Genomic DNA, 17414 nt, shown 5'->3' with positions numbered 1-17414 from the left:
TTTGATAATAAATAAATGTAAATGTAGTGGTGCTATAATGTGGCATCCCTGCATACTGCAATATGCTCAAATTTTGATATCTTATTTATATATACTTATTTAGTTTTTTTCAGTAGTATGATTAAGTGGTGAAAATTATTAGTGCCCCCCACCATTTTGACTGTGGTATCTTATGTGCCGCCCCCCCCCCCCCTATATATTGTTCCTAGAGTCGCTACTGACCTGACTGACTGATTGCAATTTGTACTCAGTGCAGTCAATCGATCAGTCACACTCACACACACTGACATCATACACTTTCATGCAGCACCCTGTCATACCTCTGGGTCCGGCGGCCGCTGCCACTTTAAAACAGCAGTGGCCGCCGGGAGGTATGTCCGCTGCGCTATGATGTCACTCGTTACCTGTAGTTGTAAAAAAATAATAAAATTGGGGGTGGGTCCTTGGCGGTGGAGGGGGGCCGGGAGGCAGAGTCAGGACAGATTCTAAAGGGGCGGGGTAGGAGGGCGGGGGGCCCAGGCCTTGAGCTGTGTAAGGGGCCCCAAAATTTCTGATGGCAGCCCTGTGTACATGCTAGGACACAGCTCTGCCCTCAGCATGCTGATGTCTAGGCCTGTCAATCAAGGGGAGGCGGCATGTGCAAGGCACAGGGGTGTTACAAAAGCAGTGCTACAAGGATTCAGCCCCGCCCCCTGATGCTCCAATGTGAAAATTGGCATATAAATAAAAAAGCAGATATCTCTTCAGATATTTAACAGACAAAAGAGAGGTATCATTTTAATTGGCAAGATCAACCCTACCAGGCAGCATGCCTCGTTTAATGGCGTTGATCATGCTGACTCTTTAAAAGTATAAATTATATTTAGCCAAATCTTTTTCCACAAAATTATATATCTATAACATGCTGTCCGCAGATTGCATTTCATTTATTTGTGACCGATCCTCTTTAAATCATCATGTGTAAAAGGGCCATTCGTGTAAGTCAAGGTTATGCAACTTCCCATTCTATGAGAGCAGTATATGTAGAAATCACAGTCATAACATCTACCAAGAAAAAACAGTTACGCAGCTCAACAATTCAAGGCAATGTGACTGCACAATTATGAAATCTACTTATCTAGAACTTTCACTATCCATTCAGCTGCACGTACACGGCCAAATAAAAGTAAGCGAAACAGTAACAAAAAAAGTCACAAAGGGAAGCTGAAAAGACCAGTCTGGTTACAATGTAATTCAAAGAAGTAACATAGTAACATAGCTTATAAGGCTGAAAAAAGACATCTGTCCATCCAGTTCAGTCTGTTATCCTGCGAGTTGATCCAGAGGAAGGAAAAAAAAAACCTGTGAGGTAGAAGCCAATTCTCCTCACTTTAGCCCCCAAAAAATTCCTTCCCGACTCCAATCAGGCAATCAGAATAACTCTCTATATCAACGACCCATCTCTAGTAGCTATAGCCTGTAATATTATTACACTCCAGAAATACATCCAGGCCCCTCTTGAACTCTTTTAGTGAACTCGCCATCACCACCTCCTTTAGGCAGAGAGTTCCATAGTCTCACTGCTCTTACCGTAAAGAATCCTCTTCTATGTTTGTGTACAAACCTTCTTTCCTCCAGACGCAGAGGATGTCCCCTCATAACAGTCACAGATCTGGTAATAAATAGATGATGGGATTGCTATGCACCAATCCTGTAGAACACTTCCTGTCAGTATAGAGTCCTCTGGTGATGATATTGCTTAATTCTCTTAGGATACGGAAAGGGGGGGGGGGGGTAATACCATCTGGTCCCGGCGATTTGTCTATTTTAATCTTTTTAAGACGCCGCTGTACTTCTTCCTGGGTTAGACAGGGCACTTTTACATTCTGCATTTCATCTGACAGTTTATTTTCTTCAGTGAATACAGTGGAGAAAAAAAATATTTAATAGCTTTGCTTTCTCCTCATCGCTCTCTGCAACTCCCCCTCATTACTCTGTAAAGGGCAGATCCCTTCAGATTTATGCTTTTGACCATTTATATAATTGAAGAATATTTTAGGGTTAGTTTTACTCTCTTTGGCAATTGATCTCTTGGTCTCTAGTTTGGCTGCTTTTATTATTCATTTCTATGAGGTTGATGGAAATAGCCGAGTGAGCTATTCAGTCCCATAGAAATGAATGGAGGGCGGCTGCACATGTGCGGTCTGCTCTCCTTCACTTCGCGCGCTCCAGTCTAGAGACAGGTGTGGGTCCCATATCCTATGCCACCAGTGTATGAGGTGAGGAAACCCCTTTAAAGGCTATGTACACCTCTGGGGGCAATTTCTTTTATTATTGCATTGTACTCATTTTGAGCTAAAAATAATTTTTTTCAATTGGTCTTTATAAAAAATATGGAGCGCTTTTTCTGTACATAAGTAAGATGCTCTAGTAGCAGCCTGTGGATTTTCTGTCTTTTCAGTCGGTTGGGGAGCTGACAGGCTCCTTATCTCTGCTCCCTGACACTATAAACACTCATTATAGCTCAGTCGTTTTCTTACTGATAAGAATGTGGCTTAAATAAGTGTTCATGACCTCTTAACAGTTTAGAGAGAAGGGTTATTAGATGACCAGCACAAGTGAAAGTAGCAGTCACACAGATGGAAAAACCGTTAACCCTTTGTGACAGAACAGCTCAATATTTTAATAATGGCCAATTGAAAATGATTTGTAGCCAAAAATGTGTATAATGCAATCATAAACAAAAATTGCCTCGAATGTGTACATAGCCTTTAAGCTTCACTCCTTATTGAGGCCAGCGCCAACCCCCAGTTTTGAGGGACAGGGCCCGGCAGTGGAGATGTAATCCGGCCTGATGCTGCATTCTCGTGCATGTGCTGTTGCTTTGGCAATTGGCACAGTACAGCCCTGCTGTTTAGCAGGGCTGTGCAGTACAGAAGACTTCAGCCCTGGCAGGCATCAAGGCCGTACTGTGCTTTTGTCAATTGCAAAAGCAACTGCACATGAGACAGAAAACAAGTCCAAGTGAGCTTACATCACCACTGCCTGGTCCTGTCACTCAAAGCTAGAGAGACAGGGGATGGCACGCACACATGGCCCGTGCCTTCTCTTCATACAACTGATCTGATATTGATAACCTCTCCCGAGGAAAGGTTATCAATATTAAAAGCCTGAAAAACACCTTTAAATTTAAAACATAATGACCCAGAGAAAAAACAAGAATCGGAAGAAGCAAAACAACTTCTTGCCATTGTTCTAATGGACAGGGAAGTAGCTATTGTTTGTTACTCTGAATTCACCTTCTTTAAATGGCGAACAGCTTTTGGCAAACATAAATTGACTGTCAATGTACTCCCATATCATGTTAAAAATCATACAGAATTAATACTCTTACTTGAAAGCGATCTAAAACTATGTAACGTATTTACTAACTACAAAGCAATACCCTATTAAAGGGGTTGTCCGGGTTCACAGCTGAACCCGGACATACCCATATTTTCACCCAGGCATCCCCTGACAAGAGCATTGGAGCATTTCATGCTCCGATGCTCTCCTTTGCCCTGCGCTGAACTGCGCAGTGCAAAGGCATTTTTTCAGGAGATCCGGTGACGTACCGCGCTCTCCTTATGGCTGCCAGGCGGACCGGGCTTTAACGCTGCCCTAGCCTGTAAAACAGCTATGGCAGCGCTAAAGCCAGCCCATCAGAGCCAGTGCCATCCCCGAACACACGGCTGGGCGGAAGCAGTGTATTATTGTAAATAACAAAGCCCTTGCCCTGGGCGATCCAGAATCTTACTTTCCAAACAGAAAGTAGGTTTTTCAATCCATATCTGAAAGAAAAACTCTAGCAGTGAAAACTGTTAAGGGGAGATAACATGGGATGAGGTATATAGCGAGTTGTTATGCTGAAAGGCAAATCTACCAACAGCCTGTCCGATAACCAAGAGAGTGCACTGTCCTTAATGGGGTTCTCTAGTACCATAATATGTTTTTTATTTGCTCAGAGTACCCCAAACACTGGTTGGCCCCGTATACTTGTTTTCCTTTCCCTGTTCTTGCACTGCATCCTGGCAGGATGTTTACAGGCAGCACTTCCTGGTTTCACCAGCTTCTTGCTGGGTTTGCTAACCCAGCATACCCTGTTCTGTTACACAGGGCTACTTTCATATATGTGTTACTGCTGTCCGGTTTTGAGATCCGGCATGGAATCTCAAAACCAAAGCAAAACGCATCTGTTTGAATAATACAAACTGCTGCATCCGCTCAGAACGGATCTGGTTGTATTATATTGGAAATGAACATACCGGATTGGCACTAAAGCCACTGTAAGTCAATAGGCGCCAGATCCATTTTTTTGTGTCTGAAAAAAAAAAAAAAAAGGATCCGGCACCATTGACTTACATGGTTTGCTTGCATTGGTTTTGTGTCCGGCATGGGAACGCAACAAACCGAAACGGAATCTATTATGGTGCACTCCGTTCCGTTCAGTTTTGTCCCATTGAAAATGAATGGGGACAAAACTGAAGCGTTTTCCTCCGGTTTTGAGATCCTCTGCTGGATCTCAAAACCGGAAAGGAAAATGCAGATGTGAAAATAGCCTAATATGAGCGGGGTAGGTGTAGGGGGCGTGACTACTAAAAGTAGGAAATGTGTAGCAGATGGAGCAAGTCCTAAAAAACATTCCCCCCCCCTCCCCCGCACTGTGTTCCCTGCTGCTTATAGCCACCCCATCTCCTCCTTCCTGCTTGTGCACAATCCCATGGGGCACACACCCTCTCCCTGGCTATTAAAGGCCATTGTGTGCATGGGCTATTCTCTCCCCAGCCCTTGGGGTATATAAGGCAGCCTCTGCTACAGAATGAGCCTGTTCAATATGTTTCCTAGCTCGATTAGTTCCTTTAAGGTGTGCTGCTATTGTGTGTACGGACATCCCGTGCCTGGCCTCTGCCTGATAACCTGTCCTGACCTATTGCATGTTTTACCTTATTGCACAAACTCATTCTGCCCTTCCTGTGCCCTCTGATCACATCTCTGACTGTCCACTTGGTGCCACACACCAGCCTCTGAACAGAGCCTATTATGAGAGGGAGCGGCCTAGTGGCCCCTGCAGTGAAGTCTAGAACCCAATACAGGGTGCAAGGGTAAATACCAGGGTATCGCCTCGAGAAGATCCTCAGGAGCAGTTTAAAGTCACATCTGTTTAATGGCAAAGTGGATTGACACCTGCTGAGTTACAGTGTGGTCAGCCAACCCATCAGGAACCTGAGGGACATAGGATGCAGTGAACAGGGGAAGGAAAGTGCTGACAGCTATATGGGGCGAAAATATGGGGAATTCTGAGCAGATAAAAACATTTCAGTATGGAACCAGATGCTTGATTGAAGCATGATGAAGAGGACTTCTTGGTCCACAGTGTCAAATGCCGCAGAGATTCCAAGCAGAATCATTAGAGAGCAGTCACAATTGTATTTAGCCATTAGGAGATCATATGACACTTTGGCAAGGACAGTTTTTGTACAGTGTGGAAACCAGATTGTATAGGGTTAAGGAGAGAGTTAACAAAAAGATAGCGGATGACGAAAGAGTAGACCAGGAGTTCCAAAAGTTTAGAGATAAAGACAGGCCGGTAACTAGATGCACATAGCGAGTTAAAAATGTTTTTTTCAGTAATGGGGTTATGACAGCATATTTGAAAGAGGAGGGGACGATATCAGAAGAGAGAGGGGTCAAATATTTTAGTTAGGTAAGTAGTGACAGAGAGACTGGAGGAGGAGTGAGGGAATAGGGTCACTAGTGAACGTGGTAGAAGGGGAGAAAGAGAGGAGATCTCTGCCTGTGGATGGGTGTAATGGAGAAAGTGCGGAAGGGAAGGGTCCAGCGCTACTTGGAGACCGTGAGATTATTTCATGCCGGATGTTTTTAGTTTTATCTTTGACGTTGCTAGATATTCAGCACAGGCGTTTGTTACAGGCGCCAGTACTTTAGGACTGAGCAGAAAGTGAAGACTGTCAGTCATTTTGGATTACTGGATACTATGTATTTTTATTGTTCTACTGGTTTTTAGTATGAGTCCTAATATATAGAGATCATTTTCCAGAAGATGCCGCAAGAGTCTTTACATCTATTCCTATGGAACTTCTGATGAAGCATTCCTGTCCTTGCTGGACACAAAGGAACGTCTTCCAAAAAGCAGCTTCATCACTGACCCAACTATACCAAAGTACACGGCAGATAAGCTCACGACCCACTCCTACATACAGGTACTAAAAAACACGAAATAATAGTGATAGAGAAGACTGGTCAGTGGCATCACTGCTGAGCGCTGCTCCGGGATTCCAGTATTATGGCACGTGTCCATAATACTGCAGCAGTAAAGACCGATAACAAAGGTGAGGTGAGTGCTGTTACTTTTATTTGTCACATATACAAAGGTGTGTCTACCACAACATGTATTCGAAAGCTTATAGTCTCATCTAACTGGTTTCTGCATTTTATACAGATTTGCCTACTGATAACCTGACCGGTTATGTTACTTTTGTTAGTCCATTGGTGTCATCTTACAGCCTACGGTGTAAAAAATATGTCCAAAGAAGATACAAATACAGAATAAAGAATGAAGCTGGAATATATATGAAGTGTTCCAATGCAATGTTCACATCGCCAAATAAATGTAGGTATTTTTACCCTGTAAGACAAACCTGCCCATAACGCGCACCTAGGTTTTAGCGGAGGAAATTCCCCCCAATGTTAATCAAACCTCAGATCAGACCCCCAATGTTAAAGGGAGTCTGTCAGCACATTTACCCCTTTTTAACAGTTCCCATAGCGCTGTAGCCGCAACACAGATGCCCATTGCTGGCACGGCATCGCAGTAGCTTATGCGCATGCGCCGGCTAACGGATCAAAGAGATAAATGTACCTCTGTTGGCTCTCTGTGTCTGCAGTGACAGCTGCTCGCTCGGCTTTCCTCCTCTTCTCCTGCGCCGATGGACCGCCTCATTTCTGCAGTTTTTGCGCCGTTAGCCAGCGCATGCGCATAAGCTACTGCGATGCCGTGCCAGCAATGGGCATCGCAGTGCGCATGCCCCGGCCAAGGAAGTCAGCGCGCAGGCGTGGGATCTCGCTGAGGGGGAGAGAAAACAGATGGGTGGGCAGAGGAAGAGGCTGGGCGGGGATAAGAGGCAGAGCTGCCTGGTCACCAACGCGGTGGACGCCGCCCCTGGGCACTTGCGAGCCCTCATTTACATATGCATCAAAGTTTGTTTTTGCCAGTTTTACAAGTCCACAAAAGCATATAAAGGTACCGTTTCAATCATCTGTGTTGCGGCTACAGCGCTATGGGAACTGTTAAAAAGGGGTAAATGTGCTGACAAGACTCCCTTTAAGCAGACCTTAGCTCAGAGCCCCAATCAGACTCCCATTGTTAATCAGACCTCAGCTCAGACCCCCAATATTAATCAGACCCCCAATTAGGGCTGCAGTAAACGATTATTTTAGTAATTAAGTATTCTACTGATTATTTTTACGATTAATCGAGTACTCTAATAAGAAAAAATGAACTAATAGACTGTTTTCCTTTATAAAAAAATCAGACCCCCTGCCATCAGTCCCCAACACCATTCATTCCCCCCAGTGCCATCAGTCCCCAACACCCGTCATTCCCCCCAGTGCCATCAGTCCCCAACACCCGTCATTCCCCCCAGTGCCATCAGTCCCCAACACCCGTCATTCCCCCCAGTGCCATCAGTCCCCAACACCCGTCATTCCCCCCAGTGCCATCAGTCCCCAACACCCGTCATTCCCCCCAGTGCCATCAGTCCCCAACACCCGTCATTCCCCCCAGTGCCATCAGTCCCCAACACCCGTCATTCCCCCCAGTGCCATCAGTCCCCAACACCCGTCATTCCCCCCAGTGCCATCAGCTCCACTTTCCCAGTGCCTTCTGCTATCCCCACCCGGTGCATATCCTTTTAAAAATGTACAAATCAGTAGGCCAAGAAGCCCCTATTGTAGAAATGGCAGTAGAGCCAGCGGGCGGGTGGCAGCATCAAAATGGAGGCAGCAGCACGTGGCCAGAAGTTATGGCCCATACAGCATAATATCCCAGTGTAGCAGCACAATACAGTATGATCATTAGTGGCAGAATTATGCATCAGGCACCGGTGTCTGGAAATCCTGGTTGATCCTCGCCTGATTCATCTTTATGAAGGTTAGAATCTCAACATATTGAGAGGAAAGGCGAGTTCTCTAAAAGGAAACTATGCTCCCCCCTCCCTGAAAATGCGCTCTGATGCCACAATACCGGCCGGGCAGGAAAGCATGGCCATGGCAAAGTTGGCCAGTTACGGCAACAATTGAAGTCTGCGTGCCCAGTAATGGATTCCGTTACCACGGACCATAACGGAATTCTATAAGAGACATTCCGTATTGCATTCCGTCATAATAGATCTATGGTCAGCAATGTTATCCAATACATTCCAGCTGTAAGGCCCCTTTCACACGAGCGTGACGGATTAGGTACGAGTGCGTTCAATGAAACTCGCACCATTTTGCAAGCAAGTTCAATCAGTTGTGTCGGCAATTTCGTTCAGATTTTTCTGCAATGCGTTTTTTCACGCATGTGATAAAAAACTGGAGGTTTACAAACAACATCTCCTAGCAGCCATCAGTGAAAAATGCATCGCATCCGCACTTGCTTCCGAATGCAATGCGTTTTTCACTGAAGCCCCATTCAATTCTATGGGGCCAGGGCTGCGTAAAAAACGCAGGATAAGGCCTCATGCACACGACCGTTGTGTGTTTTGCGGTCCGCAAATTGAGGAACGGCATGGATATCCATTAATATAACTGCCTTATATTTTTTTTGCGGACAACCGAACAGAGCAATGGATGCGGACACCACATGGAGTGCTGTCAGCATCTTTTGCGGCCCCATTGAAGTGAACCCAAAAACTGCGGCTCGGATGCGGACCAAAACAACGTTCGTGTGCATGAGGCCTAAAGAACATGCTGCAGAACTGTGTGAAAAAAAAAGCTCATGTACACAGACCCATTCAAATGTATGGGTCAGGATTCAGTGCGGGTGCTATGCATTCACGTCATGCATTGCACCCATGCGGAAAACTCGCTCATGTGAAAGGGGCCTAAGGGTTACATAGCATCATAAAGTTCAGGCCGGGTGCTGCGCTGCGAGTCCGGAGAGTGACACTCGCTCGTCTGAAAGGGGCCTAAGAGTGGCTGAAGTGCATACAGTTTCCTGGACATTTGTAACAGCTCTTGCAGTTCAGTGGAAGACTTGAGGAACTGAGTGACATCGAGAGTGAAGAGGTGAGCCATGCAGGATGCATAGGTCAGCCTACCCCAATGCAGCGCAGACAAAATGCTTTTCTGCGTTCTTTATAATGCAGACGCGGCACTGCCATCACCTGGCTAGAAACAACATTTACCCAGTGGGATGTGAATGACATATATTGTCCTTGACCATAGGCAGGGCTTTTTTTCTCAGAGAAAAGGTGGTGGAACTCAGCCCCCCTCCCCTGGCCACGCCCCTACCCACCCCTAGGACCGCCCCCTAAAACCGCCCCTTTAGAGAACAGGGACCCCCCCACCCCATAACAGTGCCATCCACAGACACCCCATAACAGTGCCATCCACAGACACCCCATAACAGTGCCATCCACAGACACCCCATAACAGTGCCATCCACAGACACCCCATAACAGTGCCATCCACAGACACCCCATAACAGTGCCATCCACAGACACCCCATAACAGTGCCATCCACAGACACCCCATAACAGTGCCATCCACAGACACCCCATAACAGTGCCATCCACAGACACCCCATAACAGTGCCATCCACAGACACCCCATAACAGTGCCATCCACAGACACCCCATAACAGTGCCATCCACAGACACCCCATAACAGTGCCATCCACAGACACCCCATAACAGTGCCATCCACAGACACCCCATAACAGTGCCATCCACAGACACCCCATAACAGTGCCATCCACAGACACCCCATAACAGTGCCATCCACAGACACCCCATAACAGTGCCATCCACAGACACCCCATAACAGTGCCATCCACAGACACCCCATAACAGTGCCATCCACAGACACCCCATAACAGTGCCATCCACAGACACCCCATAACAGTGCCATCCACAGACACCCCATAACAGTGCCATCCACAGACACCCCATAACAGTGCCATCCACAGACACCCCATAACAGTGCCATCCACAGACACCCCATAACAGTGCCATCCACAGACACCCCCCCCACCCCATAACAGTGCCATCCACAGACACCCCCCCCACCCCATAACAGTGCCATCCACAGACACCCCCCCACCCCATAACAGTGCCATCCACAGACCCCCCCATTGCCGCTCCAGTACAGTTATAAAATGTGTAAAATTAATAATGATTCTATTCATGAGGCCCCCTCTGTAGTAGAACATTCAATATATCCATCCTACTCACAGGGCTGTTATCGTAATCCAGGCCGGCCGGGCAGACGAGCGGCAGTGTCACTGACTGACGTCACATGCCTGCGCCGCCTGCTTCATTCATAAAGTAGGCCAGGCAGGCACGTGACGTCAGTCAGTCACGCTGCCGCTCGTCTGCCCGGCCGGCCTGGATTACGATAACAGCCCTGTGAGTAGGATGGATAGATTGAATGTTCTACTACAGAGGGGGCCTCATGAATAGAATCATTATTAATTTTACACATTCTATAACTGTACTGGAGCTGGGGGCCGGAGCACAGTGAACGCCTCGGCCCCCAGCTCCTCCTCCCAGTCCCTCCCCGCTGATACATCGCAGCCTGCGATGCTGGAGCATGGCAGGCTGCGATGTCAAAAGGTGGCGGAACGCCGTTCCGATGCGTTCCGCCAGAAAAAAAGCCCTGACCATAGGTACAACCAGGGGCATATCTAAAGGCTCATGGGCCCTGGTGCAATAGTTCAGCTTGGGCCCCACTTCTCTTAGCGCTGTCAAACAATTGACAAGGAGTAGGAGGAGCATCAGACATCACTGAAGTCGGTAGGAAGGAACAACTGCTTTCTTTTGCTGACACTGTCCAGCCCTGATTGCTGGAGAGGGGGTGCGGGCCGGTGGGAGATGCAGTGGTTGCCACATCAGGCTGCAACACTAAATGAGTGGCATGGTTTTCCCATGCCACTTTATGGTGACACTCCATGTGTTGATGCAGGGCCGTCGTGCCAACATTAACACCCTGGCCGCACCTCACCTTCTGCCCACACTTTATGCATGCCGCTACGCTAACGTCCCCCAGCGACTTGGTGAAAAAATTCCCACATTGGGATATAGCATTTTCTACCACTGCATGATGCCTGCCGCTGCTTTTATAAACCCGTGTACTGCTAGTGTGTTCCTCACAGGTAGTCTCCTGAGTAGCAGACAGTGTACCCCAGATCTCCCACTGCTTCCACTCTGCTGCCTCTTTCACTCCTGATGATGATGATGATGATGATTATCCGTTTCCCATGTCCGATCGTCTACATCATTATCTACATCTGTTTGGTCGTCATTTGGGTCACCCTCACCTGTCTCGTGCGCACGTCCCTAACCTCTTGCAACATGTGCTCTCATCGGACTGTCATCATCAGTAGTTGCATGCCTAGAGGAGTCCGCAGCGGACCTCTCCTCCAGGTCTGTGTTGGCCTGTAACTGTTGACTGTCCTCACAAAGCTCATCCTCGCTGATAAGCGGAGCAGAACCGGCGGCATCAGAGGCGCAGATATAGAGGGTGCAGAGGTAGCAGTCGCTATCGGGCCCAGGAGCCTGAGGGGGCCCCAAGACCCTTGTGCCACATGAGAAGACAAGGCATTGAGGGAAGGATGGGGCCCAAGCTGAACCCTTGCACCAGGGCCCATGAGCCTTTAGCTATGCCCCTGGGCAGCATACATTACTTGGCTAGCAAAAGGTGCAGCAAAAGAAAGAGGCAGGTTCAGGACAGGTGAGTGCATACAATTAGTTCCTGGGCCATGCCAACTAAGCATGGTGTCAGAGGAACCCACTGATTCCTGGCCGTATCTGTTGTCACTTGAGATGATGTTGAGGAGCGAGTCAAGCATTCCAGTACACCTGGATTGTTGGTCAAAACACGACCGCTGGATGACAGTGGTAGCTCTGGCCTGGTGCTGCGGCTGCTACTACATCCACACCTTAGGCTACTTTCACACTACCGTTCAGAGCGGGTCCGTCTGATGTCTGCCCAGACGGATCCGCTCATATAATGCAGACTTGGGATCCGTTCAGAACGGATCCGTCTGCATTATATTGTAGAAAAAATTCTAAGTGTGAAAGTAGCTTCAGACGGATCCGTCCAGACTTTACATTGAAAGTCAATGGGGGACGGATCCGTTTGAAAATTGAGCCATACTGTGTCAACTTCAAACGGATCCGTCCCCATTGACTTACATTGTAAGTCTGGACGGATCCGCTTGCCTCCGCACGGCCAGGCGGACACCCGAACGCTGCAAGCAGCGTTCAGGTGTCCACTTGCTGAGCGGAGCGGAGGCTGAACGCTGCCAGACTGATGCATTCTGAGCGGATCCGCATCCACTCAGAATGCATTAGGGCAGTACGGATGCGTTCGGGGCCGCTTGTGAGCCCCTTCAAACGGAGCTCACAAGCGGAGCCCCGACGCTAGTGTGAAAGTAGCCTTATTCTGCTGCTACTTGTGCCGGCTACAGCAACATTTTTGCCACTGCCTGTTCCTTTGGAGGGCCCAGGCAACCGTCTGTTGGCCATAGTGTACAGTAACTGTCAGTAATGTAACAAGTTAACTATGAATGTCGCAGCGGCTGAACAAGATGCATGTGGCGATATCTTAGACTGCCTGTTGATGCCGAGTCTGACTCTGACGTACTAAGTCTATGTATAAAATAACAGATCAACTATAAATATCACAGCAGTTGAACAAGATGCATGCGGCGATTACACTTAAAGTGGTTGTCCAAGTTATATTTATTGATGACCTATTCTCAGGATAGGTCATCAATATCAGATCGGCTGGGGTCCGGCACCCCCGCCGATCAGCTGTTTGAAGAGAAGGCGTGCGCCGTGCCAGCGCTGCCTCCTTCATTGTTTACCTGCTCGCCCTTTGTATCTGCAGCGGTGAGCAGGTGTAATTACACCCAAGCCGGCCCATTCATTTCAATGGTACAGATCGCTGCTATACACTTGTATAGGAGCGATCCGTACCACTGAAATGAATGGGACGGTTAGGTGTAATTACACCTGCTCACCGCTGCAGATGCAACGGCGAGCAGGTAAACAATGAAGAGGAGGCAGCGCTGGCAGGAGGCAGCGCTGATATTGATGACCAATCCTGAGAATAGGTCATCAATAAATATAACTTGGACAACCCCTTTAACCTGAAGTCTCCCTGCTGTCTCCCTACAGTCTCAAAAACTCTCCCGACGATCCCCCTACACTGTCCCTATCCAATATTTTTTTTTAAACAGTTTTCAGCAACACTACATAACACAGTAAGATAACATAGTTCATAAGGCTGGAAAAAGACATCTGTCCATCCAGTTCTGCCTGTTATCCTGCAAGTTGGTCCAGAGGAAGGCAAAAAAAACTGTATTAGGTAGTGGCCAATTTTCCTCACTTGTCCACACTGTCCCTAGCGCATAAGCGTTTGCCACGTGTCTCCCTATGCTCAACTCACAGTGAAATGGTGGAGACCGCGTGGGATGAGGCTTTTAAAAGGCTGTGACATCACAGGGGATGGCTATCTGCAGATTGGCTGGCTGCACGGCATTATGGGTGATCTCACGTCCCCGGGCTTCTTATTTTCGCTTTGTAACACGTGCAGCCACCACGTGAGGAAATTCGGATTCGTGGCAATTAGAATTTTTCCTAAACTTCATATCGAATTCCACTTCAGATGCTTCGATTCGCTCAACACTAAACGCAACCTCATGAATGACCGCTATTGTGAACAAAGGATTACTGTAGCGTGGCAATCCAAGTCTTGTGCACGTTCAAGGCCCTCAAGGTACAGGAACCACAGGAATCAGATTCCCCAAACTGTATTGCCTGACATGAATTGGAAAGTACCTTCAAGCTGCACCTTTCACTTTCAATATTTAAATTGAGGGCCAAGCCCCTCGAACACTGATTCCAAGAAACATTCTGATGTCATTTGGTGTCACCCCTGTGGGCGAAATTTATTTTAGTATCAGAAATCTAAGGGTATATTCGCACTGAGTTTTTGGGTGCAGAAAAAGAAACTGATGCACAGTGAGCTTCAGGATTCCTCGTGGTTGGTTTGTTTTTTATCAAGTTTTTACCCCCATGTGTTTTTTGATCCTGCCTGTTTTAATAAGAAGTTTCATTATATTGCTGCAGAATCAAAGGATACACAGGGTAGACAGACTGAACCAATATACCGGTATATCAATATGCCTTTTAAATCAATGTCCCATAGATAGAAAAAAAAAAAATTACATAGTAAAATAATAAATAGTTACTATAATATAATGAGATAATAGATCAATAGTTACTATACAGCGAGTGCAACAAATATAAACCATTAATATATAGTCCCACAATGCCTATTTGTCTGACTGTGATATAAAAAAGGTACAATACCGTAACTCAGTGAACAGTGGTCACCATTAATATAATGGCCGCTATCCCAAATAAGTACAACGCTCAGACGGTATTGGCAAATTAGGGATCAATCGCCCCAATCTGAATAGCCAGTTCTAAATAGCCATATATAATAACATATGGACTAAACAAAATTAGTAGCCATTCTGAAAATATTGTAAATACATAGAGAATCTTGCAGCTGCAGGAGCAAATATAGAACCAAGAAAAAATGCATAGTAAAGAATTAATATAATTAAACACCCATAATGGCGATGGTCAGGTCTACCGTGTATACAGCAAAACCCTCAGGGTGGCTACTAATTTAGTTTAGCCCATATTTTACTATATATATATCATCTAGAACTGGCCATTCAGATTGGGGCCATTGATCCCTAATTTGCCAATACCGTCTGAGCGTTGTACTTATTTGGGATAGCGGCCATTATATTATTAATGGTGACCACTGTTCGCTGAGTTACGGTATTGTACCTTATTTATATCACAATCAGACAAATAGGCATTGTGGGACTCTATATCGATGGTTTATATTAGTTGCACTTGCTGTATAGTAACTATTGGTGTATTATCTTATTATATTATAGTAACTATTTGTTTATTATTTTAGATCCTTTCTATCTATGGGGCATTGAATTAAAAGGCATATTGATATATATTGGTTCAGTCTATCTACCCTGAATATGCTTTGATTCTGCAGCAATATTCTGGAGCTTGGCCTCTATCACTCTATATGATGTTTATATATGTGACATTTAATAAATTTTATATTTTTACATATTAAGTGCTTCCTATTTCTTGGGGCTATTGTTGAAAGGTTGATGGTATAGTAAGGCTAGATCCCTTTTTAAAGTATTGTTATATTCTGAGATTCTTATTGGTAAGCATTTTTTTTCCACGCCACAGTTTTTAAAAGGAAAAAACAAAGCGCTGGGTAAATTAACAAGCAGTTTTCACACTGAAATCAATGGAGATGACTTGCAAGTGTTTTCGGTGAGGTTGCGGACAAGAATAGGCATATTCTATTAGTGCCGGCAATGTGCGGTCCGCAAAATGCGGAACGCACATTGCCGCTGTCTGTGTTTTGCGGATCCGTGGATCCGCAAAACACACACACACGAATGTGTGAATGGGCCCTTACGGTGATGAGACGGCTCCTGTCTGGGAAACGCTGTTAGAGTCTTCGTACAGGAAAACAGAAACCCCGCCGTAGTCACCTGCGCCGCTCCCGGGACATGAGGCGTGCAGTGGAAAGCGCCTAGCGGGCAGGTGAGCGCTGCCACGTACATGTCGTGTGTCACTCAGTATAACCAAGTGACCAAACATCACAGGCTAAGGACTCATGCACAAGGCCATTGTGCGGCCGTTCTGTGCATTGGGGACCGCAAAAAAAAATATTTCCAGCTCAAAATAAGTACATAGTTACAGTAACCACGTTACTTATCAATTAGTGGTTAGAGGTAGCCAGCACCTCCCTCCCAATTGCCTAACATAAGCATAGTCTCTTATGTGGCTATAAGGTCTCTCTTAGTGTAAATAGACTAAGCCTTTCGAGTCTGCCCATGTCCACCTAGGTTCAGTAGTACATCACTGACACTAAGTGGTCTAGGAGGCAGCTACTAGTACTCACCCCCGTCCCCTGATGATTCTAGGGGTTGCCTGTAGTGCTATATATTTTCCGTGTATGTTCTATCTGAAGAAACGCGTAGGGACATATGAACATACCCTTCTTTTATCCACGGTTCCATCATTTATTCTAGTCTCACTAGATTAGGTGTTCTACACACCACCCTGGCAGGGTCTCATAGGGACCTTATACCAGGGTCAGGTTCCGGACGGGACCACCCCTTCCAGGGCACGGATCCCGTGTTAGGGCATTAGGGTCATAGTAGGCCAAGCAGGGTACAACAGGGACAGTTCACTCTCCCTGCGGACCCTGACTAGGAATGACCTAATCTATGAAGAATCCCTCCCCCGCATTTTGAACACCTTATCTACGTGCTGAGAAAAGATCCATTGTCCGGGTGTCTCCTGTGCCCGCTGGACACATGCATGGTCTGAGCTCACACCGGTAAGATCTACCCTTATTTTAACCTGACTGGGCATTACCTGTTCCCAATTGGGGTTCAGGACGCCCACGCTGGGGTGTTTCTCAGCACCTTCTGTGGCTCCTCTTGACCCTTGGGGTCCACACAGCCCTATTAAGGGCCCGCCCTAGGGACTCAGTGTACCGCGACCCGCATTCCTGCGGCTCTATAGTACCCAGGTCCCGACTGTGTCTGTTTGTCTTTGTTTGTTTGTAAGGGGATTATATATATGTTTTAGTTATATCAATAAATACCATGTTTTAAATGTTGCTGCCCCTTTGATTTTCCTATTACGCTTCCTAGCAGTACCTTGGGGAGAGGTGCGGCCTGCACCGTCTCACCCACAAAGGACAACCTTATTCCCTTTTTGCTATCCTCTGGACCCCCACCAATCACCTGTTTGAGAAGTCACCTGCGCTCGCAGTGGCACCGTGGCCTTCTCTCTGCTCACCAAGGCTGTACATAGTATAGAGCAGGGATGTCCAACCAGTGGCCCTCCAGCTGTTGCAAAACTACAACTCCCAGCATGCCCGGACAGCCTAAAGCCATCAGCCAACAGGAGGGCATGATGGGAGTTGTAGTTTTGCAACAGCTGGAGGGCCGCAGGTATAGAGGATGTGCTTGGCATCACAGCTCAGCCCCATTCACCACAATGGAGCTGAGCCAATTCTACGCCATATGACCATTGAAC

The 17414-nt window shown here is 46.7% G+C and overlaps 1 protein-coding gene across 5 annotated transcripts in view; it reads right to left on the bottom strand.

Moving 5' to 3' along the window:
- Positions 1-17414, bottom strand: part of LOC121002129 (nucleotide-binding oligomerization domain-containing protein 1-like) — a 111397-nt gene that overhangs the window by 91579 nt on the left and 2404 nt on the right. The window contains exon 2 of one of the 5 annotated variants that reach the window (XM_040433457.1): positions 14085-14181. The exons of the other annotated variants lie outside the window; for them this stretch is intronic. The gene's annotated coding sequence lies outside the window, so the exon portion shown is untranslated. The remainder of the gene's footprint in view (positions 1-14084; positions 14182-17414) is intronic. 5 annotated transcript variants of the gene reach the window in all.

This window comes from Bufo bufo, chromosome 5 (assembly GCF_905171765.1).
Source record: "Bufo bufo chromosome 5, aBufBuf1.1, whole genome shotgun sequence".
Taxonomy (NCBI): Eukaryota; Metazoa; Chordata; class Amphibia; order Anura; family Bufonidae; genus Bufo; species Bufo bufo.
This window is presented reverse-complemented; position numbering and strand designations above follow the sequence as displayed.